This window comes from Hermetia illucens, chromosome 2 (genome assembly GCF_905115235.1).
Source record: "Hermetia illucens chromosome 2, iHerIll2.2.curated.20191125, whole genome shotgun sequence".
In the NCBI taxonomy this organism is placed as follows: domain Eukaryota; kingdom Metazoa; phylum Arthropoda; class Insecta; order Diptera; family Stratiomyidae; genus Hermetia; species Hermetia illucens.
Window position 1 is genome coordinate 129,052,968 of NC_051850.1, and position 12,189 is coordinate 129,065,156.

The window sequence follows — 12,189 nt, forward strand, 5'->3', positions numbered from 1 at the left end:
AGAACTATCTTGGGGGTAAATAACGTAACTCACACAGTTTTGGACCACATAAGACACCTTACTTATATAAAATTCAATGTTAATTACGTTCTCTGTTAAAATCCAAACCATAAACCCAGAAAGGGGAAGGCTGCTATGAAGGTCATGGGGTTCTAACGTGTAGGCATAATCTAGCGGCCCTTTTTAGACACGCAATTCGAATTTTCTTGGAGATAACAGATCACAGTACATATGACACAAAGTGGTATTAGGGCTTCCAGGCTGACAGGCGCGAAACCGTGCATTAACTGCCACGATGTGAAAGTAACCACCACCGCCATGAGACTCCTATATGGCTGCCACTCGCAAATAATCTGGCAGAATACATTCTAAAGGGATTCTCCTGGAATATATGTTGTTAAATTACCATCCCTGCTCTTGTGGTACCAGATACCTATTACCAATTTTTAATAAAATTATATTATTAACTTTTTTAGGCATACTTTAGCATGGCTTATACAAGATGTCCCGTTTATGATGGTACAAATTTTAATGGTGGATAGTACCAGTTTTTTACGAAAATTGGTCCATTGCTTCTTACACCGTTATAGCGAGTTATAGCGCTTGACGTTATCAAAAGAATCAAAATTTCCCACTCCCTAAATCATTTAATCGCAGATTTGGTGCCATTTTTGTAAATCTCATAAAATTTCCTATAAATGATTATTTTTTCAATTGCAAAGGTCATCATCACTTCGAAGATATATATAACTGTTAAAATCAAAAAAAAAATTCAAAATCGATTTTTCATCTATATTCTAATATAAATTATTATAACGGTACTTTAAACTTACAAACCTGCAAAGTTGATAAAAATTGCCCTCATTGTGTTAGCTTTCAAATTACATGTAAAAAGCATGGGCTTAATTATGGAAAATTTAGAAATGTTACGTATTAAATGGGAGGACACGGGTCTTAACATGGAGCTGTAGTGCGGAAGGTTTTGGTCTCTCTCTCACTGGTGGCAGTGTGATTTGTATCGTGACAAGATGTTGGAGACCAGTCTAGTGAATTGTGAATGAGTACCTAAGTGAAGTCAGGGATCATAAGCGACCGCAATGTTGACCACATTACTTCTTACAGGGTACAGTAATCCTGTAGCGTACCTTTAGGGTCTTGAGTGAAGTGTTCTAAAACACTTCATCTAATTAGATTGTCGCACCAACGATTACTATTTTCTTCTGAAAGGCCCTTAAAGTAAGTAATAATTAAATTTTTTTTGTTAAACATGAGTACAACTGTGGCAGAAGTCAAGTAGTGTAACCCAGACAGTGCAGTGGAGTAGCTAACTCGGAATAATAACAACTCAGAAATCGAAAAGATGAATTTCGCGATTCTTCGATAGTCGGCCAGAACCCACAAAAATAACGAGCGACCAGGCGAGCGACGCTGGGATAGATTTTAGACGTTTGTTTATGCGGCGATCACAAGGAAAACCATATTGGCCACTTCATCCAAGCTCAGTTTGCCGGCGGATAGCATTGATCCAACATTCTTAAATCGCTCTAGACAGATAATTATCACTGACAATGATAGTGCCTGTTTCATTAGGGTCCCTTGTCACAAACTCTATTTTAGGCCCTGCTGTGTTAGGGAAAAATTCTGGAAACTTGAGATCCTTGGGAGTGTTGGGGGGGATAACGGTGGGCTTGTTTTGAGTGCATCAATGTGTAGAACATTTACGTTGAAAAAATTTTATTCATTTACGGAGCAGTACTTCAGCTACACAATAACGAAATGCAAGTCTTTATTTTGCATTGTTTCAGTATTTATTCTCGCCTGATCCTCAGAGAAGATTTGAAGTAATGTTATTATTCGAGCCGGGACATCATGCCCGTGAAATGGGTATCCCAATCTATATTGCTTGTTTGTCGATCTGATCCTCCATTTTGTTTAACACTGTTGGTTGCAGAGTCTGCAATCTGTTGTCGTTGATGCATAATATTTATGCAAGCTATGTGCGCCATCGCATCGCCTGAATACAGGCTTCCTCCGCACTGTGGTGTTGAAATGTCAAACTTTGATTTCAGCAACATACTTGGGGCGGATTTCGAGGGGTCGGTGCACTGACTCGCAGAAGACATCTTTTTGCGACTCTGCAGTATTTAGATGGTAGCTATAATTATGGATCTGATATATTCGCTCTACCCCAAAAGATCACTCTTGGCCAGGACATTTCTTGCAGCTAAATTATATCGATGTTATATTTGGACAGTGTGTCCCCCTGTTGCTGAGGATCTCTGAACAGGGAGGAAAGATTCCATGAGTGAATGTGCGGCGATCACCATACAGAGTTCGTGAGTAGCAATCTGTCCAAAAGCCCTGCGGTATATAATATAATTATCTTTTGAGTCAAAATCGCTGGAAAGCGACCCCTTTTAACCTTTTAAGTTGTTTATCATCATTGAAGAAACCTACCTTTCATTTTTTTGTTAAGGGATTGAGGAAGTCTGCTCCCAGTTGATGGCTGGCCTCACTAATTGGGAAGAAACATTCTCACACTTTTATGGTTCATCGGCTTCTCATTTTGCCTCTCTACCTTATGCTGGAAGTTGCATCAGGTGGTAATCGTTCCTTTACATGGCATGACCTAAGCCCCAATTATGCCTAGTGTAAAAACAGGTTTTGTTCACTCCTAAATATGACTGAAAAGATTTTTTCAAAGATTAGGGCAATCTTGAGCCGGAAAACTTATTTATGGCGGATCGCCAGACGTCTTATCCAGCAATCACTTAACAGAGACAACAATTTGTAAAATTCCCGATAAGGCGAATAAACTAAAAACTAAAACACACTCACGTTCCACACTCTAACGGCGGCTTTTACTGGTTACAAAATATTCCACGCCGCACTGGCGCATCACAAGCTTACACACAATGAGATTTCTCCATTGCCTACATCGATTCGTTAAGTAAGATGCTCTTTATTTCACATTGGGACGGGCGTGTACATAGCGGTTCGTTTCTAACTATTAGAAAGAAGGATTACTAATTATATGTGGTAAAAAACGTAGTAATATGATTATTAGATAAAATCTAGAGTTTCGGGAGATTTGAACATTAACAGGTTTGGGTACAAATTTGGAAATGAAATTAACATGATCACTTAAAAATAGGTATTTATTGAACGTTAAATAGTATACCAAAGGATGCCAAAGACGTTAATTTAGTTGAATCCAGATGCGATATAGAAGATTGGAAGTGAGGTGGTGAACACAAGATTAGAAAAATGCTATGTGGTATATGAAGGGGGAAAGCTGCATAAATTCAAAGAATATATCTGTCAGCTCGACTCCAGACAAGAAATAAAATATTTTGTATCGAGAAACCGCGGATATTACAGGGTTTTTGGTGTTTGGGTACTGTTTGAGGAAAGACAATTGAAGCCCAACATAGACACTACTACAGATAGTTAATTTAATAGCTATTTCATGCATCCTGCAACTTATAGAATGATTATAACAATTTTGATATTTTAGATATTGTTAGTATCTATTATACAATGAAGGAATCAGAAACTGGCCATCGTAGGTAACACAATAGTAGTCCTTCGCAGTTTCTATCATTGAGATACTGACATTTTTGGAGCTTGCAGGAGTTGAATTTAAACGATGGCGATTTTCCTGACTATTTTTTAAGGTTTTCTTGTAATTCCATTTCCATTTTCACGGAATGTAGCCATGTGGATACAAAGGACAGGAATGCGAAATGCGTCAATTACGTCAAGGCCTCGTTCTCAGAAACTACTCAACACATACATCGCACATTACTATTTGAAAATTTACTACACACCGCTTAAGTTGTTGTTAATCCTAGATCTGCAAAAGTGCTGTAATATTGATAATATTAATTTTAATATGAAGCAGGATATTGGAAAATTTCATAAAAATCCTACAATCATTAACAAATTTATAGTATGTGAAATTACCTCTTTCCCGTCAGTAGGATAAAATGTCAAAGCCAAATCGAATTGAATATCAAAGTATATACAATAAGAGCTATATATAAGTGGCACCATCATGTACCCTAATATTCATACATACACGGTCAACAAAACCTTTCATATCTGAAGCGCGAGCTTCCGACTTAAGGTTTTGTCTAAAACAAACTGCCTTCATCCAGATCGAGCAGGCGGCGCGAGATCCTGGGCTGCACATAAATGAAGGCAAGACAAAATATATGGTGGCAACGTCAGCACCGAAGACGAACCGATCAACAACATCAAACCACACTGGTCAAACACGAAGAAGAATAAGGATAGGAGAATACAACTTTGAGACCGTTGATAATTTCTCCTATCTGGGGTCGAAAATCACAACCGATAACAGCTACGATGATGAAATCCGCGCACGATTGTTGTCAGCCAACAGAGCCTATTTCAGCTTACAAAAACTGTTCCGCTCGAAACGTCTCACCATAGAGTCAAAGCTCTTACTGTACAAGACTATGATCTTGCCAGTCCTCATGTATTCCTCGGAAACTTGGGTTCTTAGCAAGACAAATTACGAACTCTTGGCCACGTTCGAGAGAAAAATCCTCCGAAGACTTTTTGGCCCCCTACATGAGGATGGACGATTCCGTAGTCTACACAATGACGAAATCTATGAGCGATACCATGACCGTTCGGTTGTGGAGAAAATCCGGCTCATTTTACTCAAATTACGGTGGGCGGGTCACTTAATCCGTATGGATGAGGATGATCCCACCCGGAAAGTCTATAAGGGCAATATCTATAGTAGAAAAAGAAGGCGAGGCAGACCCTGCCTAAGCTGGAGCGATGGCGTAGGTCAGGACGCCAGACAGCTTTTAGGGATATCGAATTGGTGGACCTCGGCGTAAAACCGGGATGTCTGGAGTTCCTTATTAAGGCAGGCCTAGACCGGATACCAGTTGTTGCGCCGTTGATGATGATGATGTAAAACAAAACAGAACAACAAGTTCCTTTGGTATCTTTCGAGCCTGGGCTATCTCGATCAACTTCACTTGCGGTCATCAAAAATTATTTTGTGGACTTTTTTTATGTTTTCACCGATCACAGCCTCTTTAGGGCGTCCATAGCGTGCACCGTCCGCAGTGCTCATTTCGTCTCATTTAAACTCAGCAAACCACTCACTCTCAATGGTTAAGTTTCCAGGTGCAAAGTCCGAATAATGAGCCAAGTCTTTGCTTCAATAGTATTTTTTTAGCCAAAAAACAATACTTTATTGACACGCGAAATTCCTTTTTATTCATTTCCTTCAAACTAACAAAAGTTGCATCACTCAAAATGGTCTATCCCACAAGCTAATAGTCCGACAGTTACCAAATTTACCCGTGCCTTTTGACGGTTAGTGTTAAAAAGTCATGTGGATTTAATGCTAGTGTTGCCATCTGTGTGTTAGCCTACGGACTTTTCAGCAACCCTAACTATTTGAACCATCCCAAAACATCTAAACACTAAACGTTTACAAATAACATATGATGTGTATGAAACGAATTAAAAAATAAACATTATAAATGATTCATGAAAAACCTATTATTTCCGCTTAAAAAAGTCAGGACTTTTCGATATCCTGTGTTTATAATCGGCACAGACATATGCCACAATTGATGCAGAACATAAAACTTGTCTAAAATTGGTTACCCCTCCGAGTGGCTTGCCACCCAGAGCTGACGAAATCAAATCATCATAGATATCCCTTCAATTCCTCGTTAAAAATTTATATCCTGCCGTCGTAAACGGATACATATTCTCGAATTTATTCCAAACAGCCTTCATCAAAGTATCTATTTACTAAAATGTATGCAAAATGTAATCTATTTGCATGTTAGCATTTTGCAGGGCGCCTTTCTACGTTTGAATGAAGTCGGCAACGTAGAGCACCTACGGTAGCTGATCGTTATGTAGGCACATTATTCCACAAATAATACGCCCGCGGAACCCCAAAAACGAATTATCAAAGTATTTCATCATTGAATTTCAAATTACCAATTCTCGATATTCATGGAAACGTTCCTGTGAAAATGTCAGTTGTATTGGAAGACGAAGGACGGCATTAAAGTTGAATGGGTCCTATCATACGTAAATGTGGAAAATCTGTCTATTTCAATTTTTATGAAGGAAGACATTAACACAGTTTATTTGTAATGTTCGAGTTGTGGGTGACATTTTGGCGCATTTTCAGAGGTGCTTATCATTGGATGAATTATGCAAACACCAAGCGGTGTTAATTATTTTTCTTGTTTCCTTCGAGGAGTTTATTTTGTTTAGTCGTTTTGTAAATTCATTTTCGGTTAAGTATTCAGTATAGGCGGAATTTCGTTGTTAAAAGGGCGTGACTATCCAACTGAAGCTGGCAACGACAACCAAATATAATCCTTAACATATGGAAATGTAAAAGCAAATCTCCTCTTGAAGGATACCAGCCAGATGCTGACTAGTTCCAATTGTCGCTCTGTATCTGTTTATTATTCGATAGTCAAACATCAGGTTTGCTTTTCTATTTCTACTTCCCTTTTCTGTCGAATTAATCTATATTTCTTCGGACCATAGTTGATACTATCAACCTAACTTCAATTTATTAATTCACATCTTTAGGGTGAAACTTCGTGTCTGAGCTTGAGACTCTAAGTTCGGTTACAGTATTTACAAAAATGTATTCAGCTAGACCAAGTGTATTGACCACTTTTTAATTTACTATTAAATGGAGCTGTATGACCGCTCAAAGAAGAAGAAGCCCCATACGAGTGATATTGTAGTCATAATGTAAGTATAGAACCTTACCCGAACATATTATGGGGGTGCATAAGCAGATTTTTAGAACTTGCTCCTGTGGAAAGCTTTTTGTTTTCCAATCAAGTAAAGCTGTTGACAAGCCACAATTAGTTGCTACAAAATCCAAATACCTACGGAGCCTAGAATGCAAATCAACTGACTGATATCGGGCTCAATATTCGAATTACCGGCAAGAGAGCATGCAAAGATATTATGTGGGCAAGACGTTTGCGGATTTTGCAAAATACACATAGTATTATATAATTGGCACGATCAAAGGCATTCTGCATACGTATGCCGCACCCTGCTGATTGCCAGTTTTAAAGCCAACACAAACAAAACTTCCTTCCACCTGAAGATTATTACGATTATTAAGCTGGTTCCGCCGATGCCACCAACGCAGGCAAATCCAATGGAGATGAGAGATTCTCAGTTTTTTGCAAGTTTCTCAAAAAATTATTAGACAAATTCAATGACTAGGCCTTCCTACCTTGATTGCCGTGACCACTTAAATTACAACGGTTATTAGCTCGAAATTGAATTTTTGGTAAGCTTAAACTCATATTTATCACTTTAGAAAAATAATAGAGCAACCAGGAGGACTCTAAACTGGTGTGGGAATGCCTTGAGAGACTGAATATACTCGACTCGTCCAACAAGGTCTGGATAACATACTTTGGGTTCGAGGCCATGCTGGGTTGGAAGGCAACGTGGCAGCGGACGAACTAGCCAAGAAAGGAACAGGAACGCCTTTATCCAGGCCAGAACCTTTCTGTGCAATCGGAAAGGTTTCAGGGATATGACTCTAAGAAACGAAAAGGATCGGTTGAGGAAACTATACTGGGCGGGCCTATCAGGGATGGAGCAGTCCAGGGTGCTTATTGGGGGATACGAACCCATGCGCACAAAGGATTGATTAAACCTCACCAAAAAGAACCTCCGAATCGTAGTGAAATTCTCACTGGTCATTGTCGGCTGAACTATCACCTAGGGAAGCTAGGGATATCTACGGACACTGCCTGCAGGTTTTGTGAGAAGTATGACGAAACCTCTATACAGGTCCTGGGAAAGTGTCCAGCGCATGTGCAAAGTAGGTCGAGGCATCTGGGAGAACACTTAATACCAGATGCAAAGTTGAAAGATCTGGAAGTAGGGAACATACTAAAGTTCCTGACGGTTATAGGCCTGCTGGAGATACTATGATCAATAGGTACACTATAACCATTAAAAGGGGCACAATAGTTCTTTAAGGACGCGGTGCGACTTACCCTTAACAGAATAATAAGAACAACAGAGACATAATTTAAAATTCACTTTCAACTTTCCAAAAACAATAACGGCAGGGTTGCCGCCCAGATTCATATTTTGCACTGACAAAGGGGAGAATGTATACATGGAGCAAATTAAAAATCGATGGGCCTAATTCTTTCAGAAGATATGTAATATTACAATACAATCTTCGCACATCGAAGGAGTAAAAGCCGTAACGACACTTCTCCCATAACTAACAGTCCAAGAAGTCAACAATGTAAAATGCTCACAAAACATCAAAGACGAGTGTGGATCGAGTATCTACGTAACTACTAAAACCAAGGAGAATGGAGATGGAGACCAGCTTCAGAAGCTCGCACATCGGTTCTGATGAAACTATGCTGGAACATTGACCCAAAAGTATAATTAGTCCTACTTATAAAAAAATTTGTATACCTTGCTGCGAGAGATAGAGGGATATCATTATTGTCTACATAATACAAGTGCTATCCTAAATAATCGAAAGAAGGTTCGAACCCTCATCAAGAAACAATGTTGGCGAATGTCAAGGAAAATTTCATCGTGTTAAGTCAACGATTGGTCAGATATCCTCTCAAATTGGAGAAATGTTAGGAATATAATGCTGATATCCATTAAATCCTCAGTGACTTCAAACAAGCATACAACAGAATCGATCACTCGGTACTGTACAAAAATGACAAGAAGTCAATCTAGCGCTCAAGTAAACCCTCAAAACCAACTCACTAGATACAAAGCAGACTCCATAATATACACTGAATTCTTTTAATCTGGAGTCCGTGCTTCCAACATTGTTCAACATCGCTTTGGAGTATATAATCGGAATGACGCTAATGGAACTAAAGGACAGTGCGGTAGAAATCATTCCAGATATAAATATAAAAATCCTGTTCTGGTCCTAAAGTTTGAAGAAGTAGCGAAAGAAATTGGCCTAAAAGTAGGTTATGAACCAGGCAGTACACAGTACATGGAGTACACAAATTAATAATTTCGGAAGTCAAGTGCTTAGGAGAATCTTAGGCCCAGTGATGATGAACGACGGGTGGAGAATGAGACACAACCGTAAATTTTACTTATTATATGACGACGTCTGGCGGCATCCATATCAAGATTCCAAACTCCAGTGGAAAGAAAATGCATAGCGTATGGTCGACAGAAAAATTCTCAGGCGCGTACTTAAATATAAGTAGGAAGGTTGACGAGTAGCTTGGAAAAGTCCAAAAAGATGGGAGAACTCAACTCAATAGAAAAGGCAAGTTATACGCTGATTGGTTTCGAAATTGATGGACACGATCGCTCGACCGAGAAAAGGGGAGACAAAGCTTGCTCAAGGCTCAATCGTAACAGTCTAAATTATTCTTCAAAAGTCAATGGTGCAGATAATAAGTTTCATTAAATAGGAGCAAATCAATACCTGCTCCGAATGCATTTGAATACACGATATATATTACAATAGTGCAAACACTCCAGGAATCATTCATAAAATTCTTGTTTAGGCTTGCGGCATAGTTAATATAGAATTTATTAAAGTCCTCCGATGCAGGAAAAGTTGCTGGGGTGAAATCTCAAATAAATTCGATTGTCCTGTTACCGATAACGTCCTTCATTCTATTTTGCCTGCAGGTCATATCACAACTGCTTGCTCATTTGCTGCGTGATAATATCAATCATTTGGTCATTGAGCTTTGCATAAATGGCTTTGAAAAAGAACCAAAGGGAAACAAGTTAGTGGTAGTAGATATAAATAAAAATATCTTTTATAGGATAAACGTATATTGTACTTTATCTACTTATGTATATTAATGTACCATGTACTTCAATCAAGTAAGTAGCCGGCAATTATTTAGCACTGGGAAGGCCTGCCTCCCTCTAACTTTCTAGCTACTCTACTTGTGGACTACTACTCTACACGTGGACATAATGGACGTACATTTATTATTCCATTGATAAGTATACTTCACTTTTGGAATTGCTTAGGACAATACACTACTAAAATAAATAGGTTAGGATTTGATTGCCTTTTTTGACGCTCCTATAATCTGGAATGAAAATTTTTTATCAGCGACGAGAGAATATCTAGCTGAGTATTTTGCATATCCTCAAGATTATTTTTTTTATGTGCTTAATCGACTTCAGCATATATGTGCCCCAAAAAAAATTTACTATGGGTTCAAATCGGAACTCATAACACGGAACTTATAACACAATGAAACCCTTTTCCGATAACTCAAATTTCCGCTTCAATCATCTCAATCATCTCTCATATTGTTCCTGCAGAATTTCCTTTGAGACCGTTGACAATTTCTCCTATCTAAGGTCGACAATCACAACCGATAACAACTACGATGATGAAATCCGCGCACGGTTGTTCTCAGCCAACAGAGCCTATTTCAGCTTTCAGCTTACAAAGACTGTTCCGCTCGAAAAGTCATTACCATAGGGTTAAAGCTCTTACTGCACAAGACAATGATCTTGCCAGTCCTCATGTATTCCTCGGAAACTAGGGTTCCTAGCGAGAAAAATTGTGAACTCTTGGCCGCGTTCGAGAGAAGAATCCTCCAAAGAATTTTTGGCCCCCTACATGAGGATGGACGATTCCGTAGCCTACACAATGACGAAGTCTATGAGCGATACCATGACCGTCAGGTTGTGGATAAAATCCGGCTCAATAGGTTACGCTGGGCGGGTCACTTAATCCGTATGGATGAGGATGATCCCACCCGGAAAGTATATAAGAGCAATGTCTATAGTAGGAAAAGAAGACGAGGCAGACCCTGCCTAAGATGGAGCGATGGCGTAGGTCAGGACGCCAAACAGCTTTTAGGGATATCGAAATCGTGGACCTCGGCGCAAAACCGGGATGTCTGGAGTTCCTTATTAAGGCAGGCCTAGACCGGATACCGGTTGATGCGCCGTTGATGATGATGATGAATTTCTTTTCATGGACATCTCTGCTTCCCCTAGTGTTTTCCAAGGTTCCATATTTGGCCCCTTACTATTCCTGTTTTTTTTTATCAATGACGTCCTCTTCATCGTCACCTGTTTAAATTATTTGTTCTTGTTACTTTGGCCGGTTGGTGCTCGGTTAACAAGCTGACACTAAATGTCAGCAAGTGCCACTAGATGTGCTATTCACTGAAACCTTCCTCAACATATTTTCCTTACTCTCTTGGCGGACAACCCTTTTAACTATTGACCTCTTTTCAAGTTCTCGGTGTAATCTTCGATGACAAACTTCGTTTCAGTTATCACTTTATTGACATCATGAATCGAGGTTCCCAAATATCTGGTTTTATCTCGCATTCTTCCTCCGACTTTACCTCAATCCAACCCTCGTTAACACTTTTGAACTTCCTTGTCAGAAACATGCTTGCTGTATAGTCAGGTCCCCTTTTCGCAACCGTGACCGCCGCGCTCTTGAAGCTGTACAATGTAAATTCACCCGGTCTGTCCCGATCCCGAGACTATGCTGCTGTATACCCTCCAGCTTGGGTCCTTTCGTTCTGCCTCTTTTTTTAGTTTAAGGCGTAAGTTTAGCCGTTTACCTGCTCCTTCCTCTGACGACAATATATAACTAATTCTGTGTATTGTCTTTAATTAAATAAATAAATAGACTGGAAATTAGTGACGGTTTATACCGATTGTGTCCGGATAGCTGAGTGGTTAGAGCGCAAGGCTGTCGTACGGAAGGTCGCGGTTCAAATCTCACTGGTGGCAATGGAATTTGCATCGTGAATGAGTACCTGAGTCAAATCAGGGTAATAATCTCGGGCGAGCGCAATGCTGACCACATTGCCTCCTAGTGTACCGTTACGGTCTTGAATGAAGTGCTCTAACACACTTCAAGGCCCTGATCCAACATGGATTGTTGCGCCAACGATTATTATTATTATTATTTATACCGATCTAAATTCTTTTGAGACGCACTTCTAGGCTATTTTGCTAATCAGTTGGGGAATATGGGGAAGGTGAATTGTATTCCACATAGTTTGTTTTACGAAAGTTAGTGAAATTAATGAAAAGTAAGTGATTGGAGGGAATCATCATCATTAACGGCGCAATAACCCGTATCCGGTTTTGGTCTGCTTTACCAAGGAACTTCAGGCA

At 39.5% G+C, this 12,189-nt stretch overlaps 1 protein-coding gene across 1 annotated transcript in view; it reads left to right on the forward strand.

The window, feature by feature from the left end:
• The window catches only part of LOC119649702, a 447,461-nt gene that overhangs the window by 303,033 nt on the left and 132,239 nt on the right, over nt 1-12,189 (forward strand). The window lies entirely within an intron of this gene.